Genomic DNA, 20,851 nt, shown 5'->3' with positions numbered 1-20,851 from the left:
GTAAATTCAACCAATACCTCCTTTTTAATGTCACTAATTTGAAATATTTGATTGTAGTTTTGTTAATATTTAACTTATAATCTTTTTGTTTTCATGATTTATATACACATATAGCTTTATATTTTATATATTTAATGCATTTTATTATAAAGAATGATATGATGTTAATGCTTTAGATCAGCAAGAATTTATTTCATTTCAAAGGGATCTATGTAAACCCAAGATTACTTGAGTCAGATATTGAACCAGACAGCTTTTCCAGGTCTTAAATTTTCTGATAAGAAACTAATGACTTCAGGTTGCAGGGGAGAGGAAGCAGAGCCATGGGGTGATCTCAGATCATTATAAGACTTTTCATTATAATTATTATACAATTTTCTCTGCGCTTTTCCATAAGGATTAAGAAAAGACAGCAGATGATCAAGAATGGAATGTTATTATGCAAATTTACAACTATAAAGGGAAGCATCTCACACTTTGGCATGGCTGTATCTCATCACTCAGAAAGCAGTAAACAGGGAAAGAGGTAGAAGTTTCCACATAGTCAAATAAAGACTGCTTACCTGCAGAGAATTCATCACAAAACTGCTCGTTTGTGAACTATTGAAGTCCATACATCTGAATATATTAACCCAACGACTTTGTTTCAGGAAACCAGCTGAAAGTCTCTAGGTGACCAATATCACCTCCTATTTTCTCCAAGCCAAAACAAAGTCCCAGGGAAAGTGGGAAGGAGATGATTTTCTTTTAATATGTGTATTAACTCTTAGGTTAGCATCCCCTTTGCTTCCACCCGTGGGCATCACATCCTACTTTCAATTAAATTCCCTGTTTTGGCGACCCTGTGATTCCAAACAGAGGGGACAAAAGTGATGGTAATAGTGTGGCAGGGTCTCCACTTCTGTAATCTGTCTGCTAAGTTAAAATCTTTTTGGTTCAAGTAAAAATAGGTTTCCAAATTGTGGAGTCAGACATGGAATGTCATAGGTGGATGGTTAGACTGGTTGCTGCCAAGTCACTTCAGTCGTGTCTGACTCTGTGTGACCGCATGGACTGCAGCCTACCAGGCTTCTCCGTCCCTGGGATTCTCCAGGCAAGAACACTGGAGTGGATTGCCATTTCCTTCTCCAATGCACGAAAGTGGAAAGTGAAAGTGAAGTCACTCAGTCGTGTCTGACTCTTAGTGACCCCATGGACTGCAGCCTACCAGGCTCCTCCATCCATGGGATTTTCCAGGCAACAGTACTGGAGTGGGGTGCCATTGCCTTCTCCCTAGACTGGTTGGGCCAGGCTAAGAAAATACAGCACCAGGAAGGGCAGGCTGCCTTGGACTAGCCCTAGAGTGACCTGATAGTGATGCTATGTCTCACATGCTTTCTTCTTTATAGTTATAGCATGAATGGATCTTCTCAAATAAGTGAAGGATTATGGACTAGAGGAGAGCATCTAACCCCAAACAGCAAATACACAACATGTCCACAGATGCTTTGAGGGCAAGTTTGGCCCCCTAACCACCATAGTGACTCACAATAGCAAACTGTGTCTCTTTCTTAAACATTTGAACTCAAGGTTGATGCTGAGTCAGTTGCAATAGATTTAACTGGAAGTTTCCCTGGTAGCTCAGATGGTAAAGCGTCTGCCTACAATGCAGGAGACCCGGGTTCAATCCCTGGGTCGGGAAGATCCCCTGGAGAAGGAAATAGCAACCCACTCCAGTATTCTTGCCTGGAGAATTCCATGGACCGAGAAGCCTGGTAGGCTACAGCCCATGGGGTCGAAAAAAGTTGGACACGACTGAGCGACTTCACTCACTCACTCACTCACTCATAAAGACACAGGCAATAAAGACACAGACAGTTTTATTGATATTTTTTAAGCAATCACTGGGTCCCAGGAAATCCTTTAATTGTTGTTGCTCAGTTGTGTCTGACTCTTTGCGACCCCATGGGCCACAGCTCACCAGGCTTCCCTGTCCTTCACCATCTCCCAGAGTTTGCTCAAGCTCACGTCCATGGAGTTGGTGATGCCATCCAACCATCTCATACTCTGTCATCCCTTTCTCCTCCTGCCCTCAATCTTTCCCAGCATCAGGGTCTTTTCCAATGAGTTGGTTCTTCACATCAGGTGGCCAAAGTATTGGAGCTTCAGCTTTAGCATCAGTCCTTCCAATGAATATTCAGGGTTGGTTCCCTTTAGGGTTGACTGGTTTGATCTCCTTGCTGTCCAAGGCACTCTGAAGAGTCTTCTCCAGCACCCCAGTTCAAGAGCATCAGTTCTTCCGCACTCAGCCTTTTTTATAGTCCAACTCTCACATCTGTACATGACTACTGGAAAAAACATAGCCTTGTTACACCCATTATTTAGTTTCATCCTCTAATAAGATAGATACAATTGGTATTCTCATATTTCAGACAAGAAAACTGAGGCCCAGAGAGGTTATTGTAAAATGCTCAAGATCACACAAACAATAAGCCAGAATTCTAATTCAAGCAGTATTATGCCAGGACTTCAGCAAAGTCACACTGCTGCAGAGATAGAACTGTTGAATTATGAGAGGAGTAAGGCTTGACTTACGAGAGGAGTAGAAGAAACCACGAACTCCTAGAGCTGGACAAGCCATGAGTCAGCCTGGTTGGCCATTCCTGATTCTGAATCACCCTCCGTGCTCCTAGATCACATCCCTGTGCCTGGATGCCTTGCTGTGCCCCCGAAATTGGTCACATGTATCCTGTTGCGCAACTCTTCCTGAGTTCACATGAAGCCTGTTTTCTTATTCCCACAAATATTCTTCTAATAAGCCTCCTCTATTGTCTTGGATGTGGAGACGGCAATGGCACCCCCACTCCAGTACTCTTGCCTGGAAAATCCCATGGACAGAGGAGGCTGGTAGGCTGCAGTCCATGGGGTCGCTAAGAGTCGGACACAACTGAGAGACTTCACTTTCACTTTTCACTTTCATGCATTGGAGAAGGAAATGGCAACCCACTCCAGTATTCTTGCCTAGAGAATCCCAGGGATCGGGGCGCCTGGTGGGCTGCCATCTATGGGGTCGCAGAGTCGGACACGACTGAAGCGACTTAGCAGCAGTATTGCCTTGGATAAGCTGGGGGAAGCTCGATTTCTTGTTTCTCAAAGGCCTAAAGCTGAAGCAAACAGGAACTAATATTGAGCAGTGGTTCCGCATACCTTAGGTACATCAGAATCACCCGCAGGGCATGTTAAGCCAGATTTCTGGGCTCCACCCACTGAGCTACTGATTCTCTAGGCCTGGGTTGGGCCCCAAGAATTTGCATTTCTAACAAGTCCCCTGGTGATGTGGATACTGCAGATCCTCTGAAGACCACACTTTGAGAACTGCTGATCTAGCGCCTTGCTCCCCCAAATGTGGCGAACAGCAGCATCAGCCTCACCTGGAACTTGCTAGAAATGAGACTCTCAGCACCCACACAGGCCTACTGGGTTAGAATCTGCTTCTAAATAAGGCCCCCAGGTGCTTTCTGTGTGCATTAGAAGCTGGAGGGGCACTGCTCGAGCAGAGGTTCCTAATTGACCACACACCAAAATACCAGGAAGCTTTAAAAACAACACTGATGCCTTTTCCTTTTGGTGCCTGGCCCCCTTCTCTGGAGATACTGATTTAGCAAGTTGGATGTGTGGCTGTGATGCGGGGATGTTTGAAGTCTTCCCCTGTGATTCGTACATGCTGCCAAGGTTGTGAACCAGTGGTGCAGACGTGCTGACTTCGGTTGATCTGCTAATGTTTTTTTCTTGCCCCACACTCGTTTACAAAGTATGTCCTTCTAGAAGGAAAAAGAGCAGATGCTATAGTATTTTTTAAACTGACAGAAGAGAAGAAAAAGTGGAAATAACTTCATGCCTGAAATCTCTATTTTGGCCAAGATCAGCTTCAAGTTGTAAAGAATCGAAGAGTAAAGGGAGACCAACAGAATAAACTCATGTTTAAATCCAGCCGCTATTACTGCAGCACTGGTCTGCTGACCCAGCAGAGGAGTCAGAAAAACACACGCTTCCCAAATGAGGGTTTCTTCTCAGAATGAAGTGCTTCATTGCAGCCCCATTTCCCTGTGAAGCTCTTTTCCTCCCCTACCTTTTCATGTGCTTGTCCAGTTTTTTAATCAGATCTGTGACTTTATACAAGTTATCCCATCCTCTGTACCTCAAGTCTCTCAACTGGAAATGGAGACAGACCCCTAGCTCCACAGAGTGAGGAGACCGAGTGGATTCTCTGCAACATGCCTGGCACATGCCTGGCCGTACCGGGAAAGCACGTCTACCTGGGAGAATTCCTCAGTTAAGAACTTTAGTGATTAGGTAGCTAATGATCTGTAATACCCTCCTCTAGAACAAGGAGAGCGTGTCTGGCCTTCTACAGGAAGTTACAAACACTTCAGCCAGCAAGTTTGGAGGAAAGGCCAGATCTGGACCAAGCAGGCTGGTCAGCAGGTGCTCAAAAGCCAAGTACTGAAATCATGAATCAGAAAGGTCTCCTGCAGCTCCAATGGCCTCTAAGATGGGCAGCAGCGGGAAACTCTCTAAATCTCACTATTGTCGTAGAATTCAGGACATGAGCCCACTCAGCAAGGGTGGGGTGCAGGATTTCAATCTACGTATTCAAGCAGGTTATGAAAAGGCAAATACTTCTAAGGACTTTTGAGAGATCATTTTGACATGGGAAATATAAAGATGAAGGGGTTGACGTGAACAGTGAAACATGCCTCCTGCAAGCCTGCTTCTTTCCGACCTCTCCCTTATCCACCTTCTTTCGAGCCCTGAGATGCATGGTATTTAAGAAGGCATCGCTCCTCAGAGATGTTTTGTAAGGCCTCAGAAGCACGTCCAACTTTGAGTCAATATACTTTGTATACTGATGAGATACTGCAGTAAACTAATTAGCTGTCTGCAACTAGTTAATTAAGAGATACTGCACTACCTTGGGCTCCGGCATTAAGCAACTCTAGCCGATAAAGCTGAAACTGGCAAAGAAGAGGATTGACAGGACACCAGGGGCTTGTGTGTCACTCACTCAGGAGTTTGTTTTTCCGAGGGGCAGGTGAACAAGGCCTAGAGGAGGACATGTGGGTGGGATCTTCACAAGGCTCCATTACTATCAGGAAAACAAGGGTTTCCAACTCTTGGAAAATGCAGCAGTAAACGCAGTCCTTCCTAAATTTTATTCTGTTTTCCCTCTTTCTATCACCCCAAGACCTATTTTTGCTAAAGTCAAAGAGGCCATTAAGACTCAGAGACCCTTGAGTGTGCCATCTGGAGGGTCATAATTAGCAAGATCTTTTAAAGGTGCCCATTTCTCTGGCTAGCCTCTTACCAAACCAAACTTGGGTCCACTTGCCCCCCTGCAATAAGCCAATCTACTGACACTAGATTGTAAGGAAGGAAAATACAGTATCTATCGAAGGGCCCAGCAGGGAGTACAGGCAGCTAAGGCTCAAAGACAAAAGCACTCCTGGCTTTGAGAGAAAGGTTTTTACAGGTAACCATGGGAGTGAAGGCTACAGGGTATATGACTTTCTTCTGATTGGCTGGGGGTGATGTTACAGGGTGCTGTTTCAGGAATCCTAATCATCAGCCTCTGGTTCCAGCCAGTCTGGAGTCTAAATGCTTGTGGTCAGCATGTAGTCATCATCCTCCATCTTGATGGGGGTCTTCGTTTCTGCAGAATAACTCAAAGGTCCCACTCAGTTTCAAGCCCTTGCCCTTGCTCTAACATCTGGTTTGGTGAGTGGGATCTGGACTGGACTCCAGCTACACCCACCCTTTGAAAATGCACCTGCATTGCATAACTGGAGGCAGGGACCTCACCTTCCACCCCAGCCCAGATCAAAGGAAGACTAGACTTTGGAGGGGGACCCCTTGTGGAGAAGGGACAGAGTATCTCTCCCCACCATCGAAGGAAAGGAACCTTCCCAAAGCCAAGGTCTTGTCTGCTACTTACCCACAGTGCAAGTCCTCTAGTGTCTTGAGTGTTAACAAAAGGCTCCTCACACCCAGAAATTCCCTAAGAGACACTGGCTACTCACCAAGCTAAGAATCACCTAATGGTGAGTGGACTGGGGAGTAGCAAACATTATCAGCATCTTGGAGGGGATTACACATGCCCACCTGGAGACTACGATGTGTGACCAGCCCCCTCACTGGTGCATGCCCTCTCCCACCACCCCCACCAGAGTCTTCAAATTCCTATCTGGTGAGGTAATGGTGAAAAAATATATAAATGTAAAGAGAATCAAGGGGTTTCTCGCAGAGCTCAGATGGTGAATGGTCGCCTGCTTTGCAGGGGACCCAAGCTCAACCCCTGGGTCAGGGAGACCACCTGGAGAATGGAATGGCTACCCACTCCAATATTCTTGCCTAGAGAACCCCATGGACAGAGGAGCTTGGCAGGCTACAGTCCCTGGGGTTGCAAAGAGTCGGTTGGACACGACTGAGCAACTAACGCTTTCAAAGAGGATCAAAGCAGGAAAAAAATGTTTGAAAATTACAGATAGCCCTTTAAGTCAAAATTCTGTCTGTCTCTGTCCCAAGCAGTTTCTTCTGTTCAATACCACACTTTTTTATTGTGTGCTCCCTGACTATTTGCATAAGAATCACTTGGGGCACATGTCAAAAATACATCCCAGGCCTACTCAGCCAGAATTACTGGGAGCAGAGCTGGAAATTTATATTTTTAAACAAAGTCCCCAGGTGACTTTTATGTCTTTTAAAGTTTGTGTATGACTAATGGACTAGGACATTAGTCATAATGCTTCCCTGGTGGCTCAGAAGGTAAAGCGTCTGCCTACAACACGGGAGACCTGGGTTCGTTCCCTGGGTCAGGAAGATCCCCTGGAGAAGGAAATGGCAACCCACTCCAGTACTCTTGCCTGGAAAATTCCATGGATGGAGGAGCCTGGTAGGTTACAGTCCATGGTCACAAAGAGTGGGACACGACTGAGCTCCTTCACTTTCACTTTCAATGGACTAGGATAGGTAGCTTATCCCATGAATATTTATTCATCTAATTCATCTGCTGATGACTTATTTTACATTTAGAGAATGGAGTCTGAGTCCCTAGTGTCATTTACACAAGATATCTGTTAGACTAAACCTAATATAATATAGCTCTACTTTGCTGTAAGCACAGAACGGCAATCTAACTTCTAATGGCTGTAAATAATCAATCATAAGCTCTGACTAAGCAGTTCCCATTGAATTTACATGGCCTCAAGCATCCAGCTCTAAACTGCCCTAAAAAAAAAACAATCTTGACTCAAGTAGTTGCTTTATCATCTTATGTGTAGCCCCAGCCATTCTGCTTCTAACTCTTGAGATGGTGCTGAGTAGGAGTTCTTTGTTGGAAATAAGAGGGAAAACGCAGATGGAATTGAAGGAGAAACAGATATGTAGATCAAACTGTCGCAGGGCAGTTTGAACAGGGCAGTCCACTTCCTGGTCACATTCAGAACCTCAATTTTAGTGCCCAGAGGAAACTGTGAAGTTAGAGGGCCCTGAGGGCTTTGGGTCAGACCAAGAAGACAATTTACCCTGAAGTAGCCAGGGTATAATAGGTTCTTTCCCAATTCTGCTGCAGCAAGTTACCACAAACTTCATTGTTTTCCATATTTTCCTTTTAACCCTTACTTTTTTAAAGAAGATAAATGAAATCAATTATGTATACAACTGAAAGAAAATTAACCTCTTTGCCATTATTTTCTGAATTTAATTTCATTCACATATTTCGTGCCAAAGACATCTTTTCTGGTGCACTGACTTTTATTCATCTATGAAAAATTTCATGAAAGTTTCACATGTATTTCAGCACCTATTATAAAGAATCGTACAGTGTCATGAACCCACTAAGCATTAAAATGTAAACTGAGAGGAAGAAAGGGTGAAAACAAATTGCTTCAGGGGAAAAACAAGAGGTCATTCTGAAGTATAGAGTCAAGAGAATTGTTGAAGAATAGATAATAATGCTACTAGAAACACTGGCTGGAACATACTGGGGCATAGAAGAAAGCAGATTCTTATTCTACCAGCTGCAGTTCTGCCTGGAGCAGAATTTAGTGGCTCTCCTAAGTGGAGCAGATTTCGGTATATGTCTGTTTTTCTGTGTAGACACCGGTCTGGGATCACACATGAGCTCAGCTCACCATTCTCTGCCTCTGGCCCAGAAAGATAATGATCTGTCACGGACTATTTTTCATGTATCCTCCCCAAATTCAAGCCATAAAGAAATGTGTGAGGGATGAAGTTTACCACATCCACCCCTTCCCCATTCTACCTTCTGCTCCAGAATAACCCCTAAATGATATGCAGCCTCCCTAACCTTGTCCCAGAGAAAAGGTATACCTTTTGTATACCTTTTTTGTTGTTCTTCTTAACTCAATATATCCTGGGTACCCTCCCATGTAAGTATATACAGTTCTTAAACAGGCAGCTCCCCATCTATTGATAGGCTTCCTCTTCCCTCTCTGTGAACTAACAAGAAGCTTACAGGGCATCGACCAATATTTCTCACCCTGCAAGTCATCAAGGTTGAGAAATATCTTTGATTTTTTCCAGCACTCAACTTTTGGAAGGGCAATTGGGCAGCAATCCCTGAAGAATCCCCAAAATGGCATAAAAGAAAGAATATGGGTTTAGATTCAGTCAAGCCTAAATCCTCTACTTAATAAATTCATAATCTTGATCAAATCACTAAGCCTTTCTGTGAAGAGTGCTCCCAGGACTGCTGTAAGAATCCAATTATAAGGAACATTAGATGTGAACATTAGATGCTCAATAAATGTGAGAGTTTCTTATCTTTTCTTATGTCCTCCACCTAGGCCCTTTGAATGCCTGAACTTCTCTCTCCACCCACAGGGCACTGGTACCACCTGGCACAGTCGTGCTCCCTGCTTGAGTCGGGGATTGGGGCTTGCTTTTCAGTCTCTGTCCAACCAGCTGATTTCTCCAAAGGTTGTGCTTTTGTCCTTGCTCTTTCTCTACCTTATACCTGAAAAGATATTCTTGGAGGACACTATTTTTCCTCATTGCCCCATCCTCTCCCTATAGTTTAAGAACCTCATTCCCTTCCTCTAGATGGCAAAGCCTACCTGACACTAACCTAGTATTGTCTCTGCCAAGCTGGGATTTGGACTTGACCTTCTATTAGGTACCTTCTGCTGCTGCTGCTGCTAAGTCACTTCAGTCGAGTCCGACTCTGTGCGACCCCATAGATGTCAGCCCACCAGGCTCCCCTGTCCCTGGGATTCTCCAGGCAAGAACACTGGAGTGGATTGTCATTTCCTTCTCCAATGCATGAAAGTGAAATGTGAAAGGGAAGTCGCTCAGTCATTGTCCGACTCTTTGCAACCCCATGGACTGCAGCCTACCAGGCTCCTCTGTCCATGGAATTTTCCAGGCAAGAGTACTGGAGTGGGGTGCCACTGCTTTCTCCCCCTCATAATTCAGTCTCCAATATAAATGAATATAAACCCTATGTCCTCACCCCCCAATCTCACCTCCTGTTCCCTCTCTACCACAGTTTTTCCTTTGTTAGAATAAGACATTGCAGAGCAGTCTCTAACAGCCTCCCAGGAGCAAATGCTGAAGGCTAGGTTCTAGCAAGTGATGCTGATGAAGAAAAAGAAGTGAAAGAAAAAGATATGACTCTCACTCTTCTGTTCCTCTTCATTACCTATTGGCTTTCATACAACCACTGGCAGTATAAGAAGCTTCCCCTTCTCCTCAAATTGGAACAATTTACCAATCTATAGGGATAAAGATCAGATAAAGGCAACTGGATAAAGTAGCACACACTATCCCATACAGATGCAAGGGACAGAGGTGGAAACCAAATCACCACTAACATTCTAATGCTTTGAGACCAAGTTTTAGCTTACAGACCTAATCATAGCTTTCACCTTTTTGCAACTTCATCTGTTACTTGTCTAAAACATATGTATATCTGATTACCAGAATAGCAGACAGATGATGTTAAACATTCTGCTTTTATTAATGAAACTTCTATCAGTACTTCCTACTCAGTGTTATTCCTGGGACCGCTAGCAGTTTTAAATATGAAATAATTATAAGGAATGAAAATGTTAATGTATTTTACACAGTTTCTGTCTGTGCTAGTTAGGATGTTAGTTCAGCTGCTTAAACAGAAACCAAATCACAATGGCCCTAGTCCCTTGCATGCAGTGTGAGATAGTGTGTGTTAATTTATCCAGTTGGCTCTGTCTGATCTTTATCCCTATAGATTAATAAATTGTTCCAATCTGGAGAGAAGGGGAAGCTTCTTAAACTGCAAGTGGTTGTATAAAAGCCAATAGGTAATAAAGAGTAACAGAAGAGTGAGAGGCATGTCTTTATCCTTGGCGACTTTACTTCCTTCTCTTCATCAGTTTCAGTTGCTGCTGCTGCTAAGTTGCTTCAGTCATGTCTGACTCTCTGCAGCCTACCAGGCTCCTCCACCCATGGGATTTTCCAGGCAAGAGTACTGGAGTGGGTTGCCATTGCCTTCTCCGATCATTTGCTAGAACCTAGATTTAAAAAAAAGGGAGAGAGAGAGAGAATTTTATTTCTTTTGGTAAAGTTCCTTCTGATTGGTTGCAGGGAGAAGCTGTACTCCATAAGATCATTCAGGGACCAAGGCTCCTACCTTACTGTTTTGTTGTTCCTTAGAGTGTTGTCCTCATCCTTATGGTCAAAATCGGCTCACCCACTGCTGCATCATATATCAACCTACAGAAAGGGAAAAAGAAGACTTGGAGGGCAAGCCGCTTTCTTTGGGGAAGATGTTCTGGAAGTGGTGTCCATCACTTCTGCTTGCACACACTGGCCACAGCTTGGCTTGTGGGGACACACCTTGCCAAGGGAAGTGGAAATGTCATTTCTGGTGAGGTCTTGGGCCTCAGGTGGTTCTGTTATCAAAATTCCATCATACCTTGTATACAACTTTTAGCCTACCTTTTCATTTAATGCTTTAACAACATTGCCCCGTGTCATTAGTAAATGTTTCTGAATATCATCTTTAATGATTATATAATGGTTCTATACATAAAGTGGCTTCCTCAGTGTCTCAGATGGTCAAGAATCCACCTGCAATGTGGGAGACCTGGGTTCGATCCCTGGGTTGGGAAGATCCCCTGGAGAAGCACATGGCAACTCCAGTTTTCTTGCCTGGAGAATCCCCATGGACAGAGGAGCCTGGTGGGTTACAGTCCACAAGGTAGCAAAGAGTTGGACATGACTGAGCGACTAAGCACAGCACATACATGAAGTATTTTTCCTACTGTCAGACATGCAGGTTGTTTCTAATTTGGGGATTTTATAAATAATACTGCAATTAACATCCAGTATATTAATTTTACTAGCTTTTCTGGTAATTTCCTTGAGATTTCTTTCTATAAGTAGAATAGTTTTACTTAAAAGTTGCACCAATTAACCTTCTCAGCAACACATGAGGGGGTCAAATTTATGCCACTATCACTAGCAATAATCTGGTCTTTCTTTTTTTAATCTTCACAAATGTGATTCATTGAAAATGGTATCTACTGTAATTTTCAATTTCATTCCTTTAATTATCAGTGTGTTTATTTCATTACTTATAAATGTTAACAAGTTCCAAATTTTTATTAACTGCTTGTATATATACTCTCAGAGAAGGCAATGGCAGCCCACTCCAGTACTCTTGCTTGGAAAATCCCATGGACTGAGGAGCCTGTTAGGCTGCAATCCATGGGGTCCCTAAGAGTTGGACACGACTGAGCGACTTCACTTTCACTTTTCACTTTCATGCATTGGAGAAGGAAATGGCAACCCACTCCAGTGTTCTTGCCTGGAGAATCCCAGGGACGGGGAAGCATGGTGGGCTGCCGTCTATGGGGTCGCACAGAATCGGAAACGACTGAAGTGACTTAGCATAGCATATATACTCTCAGGAATTTTTCTTTGCCATGCGTTGTCTCAGATTATTTTTCACGTGTGTAAAACAAGACAGTAATAGTACCTGCATAATACAGTGTGGTGAGAATCAGACTCTGTTTCTTCTACCCTATTTGTTCTGATTTCTTCTGGATAAGGACTGCAGCCTTGGGCTCGGACTATGTTTGGGCCACCGTGTACTGGTCTGAGGACCTCCGTTCATTCTGCCACATCACCCTATCTTATTTTGTTCAAGCACTGATGATTATCAGACATTATGCTTTTCCATTGGTCTCCTTATTTTTGTCTGTCTCCCTGCCCCCCCCAACCCTACCGCCCCACATCCCCTACCCACTAGAAGAACCAGGTCCTAGATTCTCCTTTTTCCTGGTGTTTCTCTACCCCCCAGACAGCCAGCCTCTGGCACATAGTGGGTACTCAGAAATACTTGCTAGATAAATAAATGAACCTCCTTCTCTCACCACCAGAATCTCTTGACTGTGTAAAATACTTAGTCGCAGTCTGCAATTACCTCTTTCCAAAGACAAGTCTTGAAGCTCCCACACACTCCCTCCAGCATGCAAACACACTCGCTCACTCACACTTCCAGCTCAGGTCTCTGCCTCCCTCTGTCACACTTACAATCCCAATTCCACGTACCCCCACCAATTACTCTCGAACATTCCCCACATTGTATTACACACCTGGCACAGTTTCTACTAAGACCTGTAGTCTCTAGTTAAGACGGAAGAGAGAAGAAAGAAAGGAGGAGGAAATCTGGCTCATCAGACTGCCTAAAAAATATTGTCTTCATGCAGAAAGAAATGTGGTTGCCTGGCTTTCTGGTTTGCAGCCCTGAGCTCTGATGTGGCAATTTGTGCAAATGCTCTCAGAGCCCAGCATATGATTGTCTGGTATCCTGATGATCAGAACTGCTGTAATGAACAAGAACAACAACAAAAGTACTTGTACATTTTCAAAGGAATTTTCCTGGAATGTTAGGAGAGGACCAATAAGTGACCTCACCTTCTAAGCTTCCCTTGTGGCTCAACTGTTAAAGAATCTGCCTGCAATGTGGGAGACCTGGGTTCGATCTCTGGGTTGGGAAGATCCCCTGGAGAAGGGAAAGGCTACCCACTCCAGTATTCTGGCCTGAGAATTCCATGGACTGTATAGTCCATGGGGTCACAAAGAGTTGGACACAACTAAGTGACTTTGGCTTTCAGCATGCCTTCTATTAAATTGGAAGTGTAATGTCTACTTTTAAATTCACTTTTTTTTAGCATGAAATAAGAGACAGGTAATATACATATTTTTGGACATTTTGTCCTATTTCACTTCTGTCATCTCAGAATTATTTCAAATTTGAAATCTCAGAGAGATTTCAAATACATGTTATTATTTTAAAATAAATTCCACTTTAATAAACATACTGTTACGGTCTATAATTAGAAGAGTAACTAACCGCTTTTGAGGCCCAATAATTAAGGAATTAACTTGCAGAATTTCTTTGACAAATTAAAAAGCAGGTTGAACATGTAAATTGTTTTTGGAACTTAGCCTAAATAGTCTCCAGCAAAAATATGAACTATCCTTCTGAAGTGCCCAGGGAAACCATACCCCTGTTCTTCCCAATTGTTAAGCATCTCCCAACCTCTGTTACTTTTCCTGCACCTACTTAGCTTCCTTTGTGAATTAAACGGAAGTCCACTGCAGTAAGCCTACTTCAAAACTATATCCTGACCACACCTCAACAATCTGGAACAACCCCCAGATTGTTCCATCTTGAAACATAAGGAAACAACCTCTTTTCTCACTGCTCCATTTAAAGGGGTCTACAAATTCATGAAAATACTGCCTGTTGCATTAGAGTCATGCCAGAGACATTTTTACTGGTTTGGAGAAGCACTGGGAAGAGAATGAGCTATAGACCAAATAACCAAATCCCCTTGTATGTTCCAACATGCTGTGCTGTGCTCAGTTGCTTAGTGGTGTCCAACTCTTTGCAACCCCATGGACTATAGCCTGCTAGATTCCCCTGTCTGTGGGATTTCCCAGGCAAGAGTGCTGGAGCAGGTTGCCATTTCCTCCTCCAGGAGTCTTCTCGAGCCAGGGATTGAACCTGGTCTCTTGCATCTCCTGCATTTGCAGGCAGATTCTTTGCCACTGTGCCACGTGGGAAGCTCTGCCATGGGAAGCTCTGCCATGTTCTAAACATGTATTCAGTGGGGCTGTCTATTGTGGCTAACATCCCGCATGACCAGAATTGAAGCCAACTCAGTTGTTTCTTCAATCTCTTCCAGACCTGGCCGGGCCGGACAGCTGGGCAGCAGGATAGGGCAGCCTGGGCATAAATAGGTGGGGGCAATATTTACTGTGATAAACAAGGTGCTGATGTGGCAAGCTACCCATAATATCCCCGGTCAGAGATATGGTGACACACTGTCTCTCTCCAAGGCCTCTTGTCCACCTATGGTTTGAGTGATTACATCTAGTTCCATCTCGGCACTTCATGTGCTTTGCAAACTGATGACCTCATACTTCATGCTAGGATATTCTTGCTTATACTGGGAATCTAAGACATTCTTATTATCATTATGCATTCAGAAATGTTGATTTCTATGATACAGAAAATGTTAGGAACTGGCACACCTGTGAAACCAGAACTTATGAAACCTGTCTTGTTCTTGGGTAGCATAAAATAGTCAAGGAATAAATTGGTCTCTAATAAAACTACTCTTTATTATCACAGGAGCTCTCTGCAGTACACAGATACAGATGCTCTGAAGGAATAAAATCATGAGTGTTGATACACTGTACCCCTTGGCATATGTAAAGATACAGCAAAATGGCATACAAATATATACAATTTTAAAGTGATTTCATGGGAAGATGTGAAAAAAATTTCCAAGGTTCTCAGTTTATAAAAGCAATTTTCAAAAAGTTTTAGTACATCAACAAAAGGTTTAGTGCATCAGTAAGACCTAGCCCAGCAACTAATGAATCTGGAGGATCCAATCTCAGCAAAACTATCTTTTTTTTTTTTTTCATGGTATTTTAAAGGACATTAAATCTCTGATGGTCCCAGATTATGCTTTAGAAGAGTTCAAAGAAATGGCTTTGATAGAGATGGCTTTGAATGTGGACAGATGATCATTTCTAAGAGGAAACTTGAAACTAGGTTGAGGCAATGACAGCAAAGAGCAAACATAGGTCCAGGAGCCTGTAAGCAAGGTTAGCCTTTAAACATGGCAAGGGGCCTGCCTCACAGGTACCTCAGAACGAGAACAAGTTAAAATGCTACCAGCAGAAGCAGGAAAGCATCCAAGCTATTCTGCAGGACTTGTAGTTCCCAGGTGAGACTGATAAGATGGATTTATCCAGAAGAGATATGAAGGGGACATTAAACAATTTTTCTGTTGAACAAATAGTTTTAGAAACTCCTAGGAAACAAAGTGTGCTGACCTGAACTTAATTCATAAACCTGACCTAACTGGGAGTGAGCTCTAGGTTCCCTGACTGGCGAAAGGCCTTAGAGGCTATGTAGTCAAAGTGCCTACATCAGAGTTCCCTGGAGGGCTGCCCGAAAAACAGCCAGTGCAACATCCCCCTCCTCTGACCCAGGCCACTTCATGGGGGCTTCTGATTCAGTTGGTCTAGAATGAAGACCAAGCATCTCTACTTTCAACAAGCTCTGCTGTTGGAGATGCAACTTCAAAAGAGAGGGACAGGTCAGGCTGATAGAGCTCAGGGTCCAGGAACCTGGCCCACCTGCCACCTGGATACAGATACGTGGATGAATTTCCAGGCAGGAAGTCACATCAAGGGACTATCAGACGGGGCGTCCCAGCAAGAGGCTAGGGCAGGGTAACACGTAGTGATCCAAGTAGACAGGCAGGTGGGCAGAGGCCAGCAGCACCACCCAAAAGTTGAGAAGGAGTCGTAGTCACAGCTAAGGCCAGGTTCAGAGGCAGATATTCAGTCTTGAAAATTATCAGGCTCTGAGATGGGATCCACACAGACGCAGGCAGGGAAGGACCGAAGAAGTCCAAGTGGGTGGGCAAAGCTGGAGCTCAGTCATGAAAGTAAGAGAGAAACCCAGTCTTTAACACTAAGACAGAACCAAGGGGATTAGTATTTGCTGAATGCTGCTGCTGCTGCTGCTAAGTTGCTTCAGTCGTGTCCGACTCTGTGCAACCCCATAGACAGCAGCCCACTAGGCTCCTCTGTCCCTGGGATTCTCCAGGCAAGAATACTGGACTGGGTTGCCATTTGCTAAATACTTCTCTGTAAAGTACTTTTTACAGGCTATCTCCTATACCCCTCCCTGTGTTACCCTAACGCACGCTGATAATCCTGAAAGATGATGCTGTGAAAGTGCTGCACTCAATATGCCAGCAAATTTGGAAAACTCAGCAGTGGCCACAAGACTGGAAAAGATCAGTTTTCATTCCAATCCCAAAGAAAGGCAATGCCAAAGAATGCTCAAACTACCACACAATTGCACTCATCTCACACACTAGTAATGTAATGCTCAAAATTCTCCAAGCCAGGCTTCAGCAATACCTGGACCATGAACTTCCAGATGTTCAAGCTGGTTTTAGAAAAGGCAGAGGAACCAGAGATCAAATTGCCAACATCTGCTGGATCATGTAAAAAGCAAGAGAGTTCCAGAAAAACATGTATTTCTGCTTTATTGACTATGCCAAAGACTTCGACTGTGTGGATCACAATAAACTGTGGAAAATTCTGAAAGAGATGGGAATACCAGACCACCTGACTTGCCTCTTGAGAAACCTATATGCAGGTCAGGAAGCAACAGTTAGAACTGGACATGGAAAAACAGACTGGTTCCAAATAGGAAAAGGAGTACATCAAGGCTGAATATTGTCACCCTGCTTATTGAACTTATATGCAGAGTACATCATGAGAAACGCTGGGCTGGACGAAGCATGAGCTGGAATCAAGATTGCCGGGAGAAATATCAATAACCTCAGATATGCAGATGACACCACCCGTATGGCAGAAAGTGAAGAGGAACTAAAAAGCCTCTTGATGAAAGTGAAAGAGAAGAGGGAAAAAGTTGGCTTAAAGCTCAACATTCAGAAATCTAAGATCATGGCATCTGGTCCCATCACTTCATGGCAAATAGATGGGGAAACAGTGGAAACACTGTCAGATTTTACTTTTCTGGGCTCCAAAATCACTGCAGATGGTGAGTGCAGCCACGAAATTAAAAGATGCTTACTCCTTGGAAGGAAAGTTATGATCAACCTAGATAGCATATTAAAAAGCAGAGACATTGCTTTGCCAACAAGGGTCGGTCTAGTCAAGGCTATGGTTTTTCCAGTGGTTATGTATGGATGTGAGAATTGGACTGTGAAGAAAGCTGAGCGCCAAAGAATTGATGCTTTTGAACTGTGGTGCTGGAGAAGACTCTTGAGAGTCCCTTGGACTGCAAGGAGATCCAACCAGTCCATTCTAAAGGAGATCAGTCCTGGGTGTTCATTGGAAGGACTGATGCTAAAGCTGAAACTCCAATACTTTGGCTATCTCATGTTAAGAGTTGACTCATTGGAAAAGACTCTGATGCTGGGAGGGATTGGGGGCAGGAGGAGAAGGGGACGACAGAGGATGAGATGGCTGGATGGCACCACTGACTCGATGGGCATGAGTTTGAGTGAACTCCAGGAGTTGGTGATGGACAGGGAGGCCTGGCGTGCTGCGATTCATGGGTTCGCAAAGAGTTGGACACGACTGAGCAACTGAATTGAACTGAAGAGGTGAGGTGAATTTACAAGGAGACCATGAACCAGTTTTTATCTCTCTGGGCCACAACATCATCATCTTCAAAATGAGTGGAAGCATTCTTACTCTACAGAGTCTGGAATGGATAAAAGGAATTTCATGGTTTCTAAAAGGAAATCCTTAATTTTTGTGGTACTATTTTTGCAAGACAATATGTTCAAAAACCTCAGGACTTTCTATATCCAGTTACCCTCTGTGACTAGCTTCTAAAGCCCTCTGTTAACTAATCACAAACCACATTTCTGCACAAACTCTGCACAAACCACATTTCTCACCACTCATCTGAGCCACATATGCAAACCAACCCAGAGGGTCACCAGACTCCTTCTTCATCCTCACCATGGTCTAGATGGTTGTCCTCACCTATACATCCTTCCCTTCTACCTTCCGTATATAAACAGCAAAACTGAACGAAGCGTGTATACGGTCCCAGGCACTGTACTGAGTTTTTTGCTGGTGTTATCTCCTTCAAGCACCACAATAAACCTCCTCAGTAGGTACCTTATTTTAATCCTTTTTACCAACGAGTAAACTGAGACTTTACAGAAGAGAAGTAGCATGTGTAAGATCAGTCACGTGTGACTCTTTGTGACCCCGTGGACTGTAGCCCGCCAGGCTCCTCTGCTCACGGGGATTCTCCAGGCAAGAATACTGGAGTGAGTTGCCATGCTGTCCTCCAGGGGATCTTCCTGACCCACATTTATTAATAGCAAATGGCAGAGCCATGAGGTCGACTCGGGTTTATCTGTAACCCATGCCCTTGGTTCCAGCCCACGCCATGCTCTCTGAAGTTGACCAAGCTGTCCATCACTCAAGATCAAACTTAAACCCCAAGAAGTGCAGGGCAGCTCTACGCTTCACTGGATCAAAGGAACACCAAAAAATCGATTAAAATAGAGAATCAGTGGGAGGGCTTCATTATCCCTTGCAAAAGGTGCCTTCAGGGCAAAGAGGAAACGGGTGAATCTCAATGAATACGCAACTGGAGTCTTCTCATAGGGAGACAGGAGCTGAGCCCCATTTTTAAAAAAAGTTAAAAGCATGAAAATAAATAGTAACAAAGTCTTGAGGAAAATCGCCCTAAACTTTTTGGTTTTAACTCTGTTTCAGTGGAGATGGTGTTTTAGGACAAACACGTCACAGTCTGCCCCGTTCTCATCTCAGAGTCTTTCCTCTCTGCCTGCCTGAGGGCTTCCTCACCCACATCTGCAGCCCTGGCCTTGCCCCGAGGAATTTAGGAGTCCTAGGCTCACACTCTCTGACTGAGGATTGTTGCCCCTTACACTTCTCTGGCCCTGACCTTATACTCAGTTTCAAAAACTGAGAGACAGTAGATAAATATATAGATAAGAGAATTATACACAAATGCAAGATTTATGGATCTCTATAGAATAATTTGGGCTTCCCCTGGGGCTCAGTGGGAAAGAATCTGCCTGCAATGCAGGAGCCGCAGGTTCAAGCTGGGTCGGGAACATCCCCTGGAGGAGGGCATGGCAACCCACTCCAATATTCTTGCCTGGAGAATCCCCACAGACAGAGGACCCTGGTGGGTTACAGTCCATAGGGTCACAAAGAGTCAGACACAACTGAAGAGACTTAGCATGCACGCACCCATAGATCAATTTAGCTATCTTACCAATTTAAATACATCTGTATGTCAGTCACCTGGTAGGTGATGTGATGCAGTTTAACACATTTATATTAAAAGGTCTACTGTGCACCAGCCTCCGTATCGGGCACTAGGAAAAAAAAATCAGAATAAGAACCGGTTCTTTTCCCCAAATAGTTTATAGTCAGTATTACGCACCTAGATGTTACCTCATTTAGTCATCAAAACCTATGACATCATTATTTTAAACAGAATGAAAAGAGAGACCAAGGACACCCAAAGAAATTAATCAATTTGTTCAAAGTTATACAGAGAGTAAGTGGTAGATACCTGTAGCCCCCAAATATAAAACATCTGGCCTCCATGTGCTGCTTCTGCGTCTTTCTAGGATCTAGTCTTGGACTTTGATCCTGTTTCTAGCACTTCAATCAACCTATGGATCCCTTTCCAGATTCCTCTCCCAATAACTCTTAAATTTATGCAACCTAAATCATCGGCAGACAAATGGATAAGAAAGTTGTGGTATATATATACAATGGAATATTCAGTTCAGTTCAGTTCAGTCTCTCAGTGGTGTCCGACTCTTTGCACCCCGTGGACTGCATGCAGCACGCCAGGCCTCCCTGTCCATCACCAGCTCCCGGAGTTCACTCAAACTCATGTCCATTGAGTCAGTGATGCCATCCAGCCATCTCATCCTCTATTGTCCCCTTCTCCTCCCACCCTCAGTCTTTCCCAGCATCAGGGGCTCTTCAAATGAGTCAGTTCTTCACATCAGGTGGCCAAAGTATTGGAATTTCAGCTTCAGCATCAGTCCTTCCAATGAATATTCAGGACTGATTTCCTTTAGGATTGCCTGGTTGGATCTCCTTGCAGTCCAAGGGACTCTCAGTGGAATCAGTTCAGTTCAGTTCAGTTCAGTCACTCAGTCGTGTCTGACTCTTTGCGACCCCATGAATCACAGCACGCCAGGCCTCCCTGTCCATCACCAACTCCTGGAGTTCACTCAGACTAACATCCATCGAGTCAGTGATGCCATCCAGCCGTCTCATCCTCTGTCGTCCCCTTCTCCTCCTGCCCCCAATCCCTCCCAGCATCAGAGTCTTTTCCAATGAGTCAACTCTTCACATGAGGTGGCCAAAGTACTGGAGTTTCAGCCTCAGCATCAGTCCTTCCAATGAACACCCAGGACTGATCTCCTTTAGAATGGACTGGTTGGATCTCCTTGCAGTCCAAGGGACTCTCAAGAGTCTTCTCCAGCACCACAGTTCAAAAGCATCAATTCTTTGGCGCTCAGCTTTCTTCACAGTCCAACTCTCACCTCCTATGTCACCATCTGCAGTGATTTTGGAGCCCCAAAAAATAAAGTCTGACACTGTTTTCACTGTTTCCCCATTTATTTGCCACGAAGTGATGGGACCAGATGCCATGATCTTAGATTTCTGAATGCTGAGCTTTTAGCCAACTTTTTCACTCTCCTCTTTCGCTTTCATCAAGAGACTC

The sequence above is a fragment of the Bison bison genome, unplaced genomic scaffold (genome assembly GCF_000754665.1).
Source record: "Bison bison bison isolate TAMUID 2011002044 unplaced genomic scaffold, Bison_UMD1.0 scf7180017864181, whole genome shotgun sequence".
NCBI classification, from domain to species: Eukaryota; Metazoa; Chordata; class Mammalia; order Artiodactyla; family Bovidae; genus Bison; species Bison bison.
Note: the sequence above shows the minus strand (reverse complement) of the source record.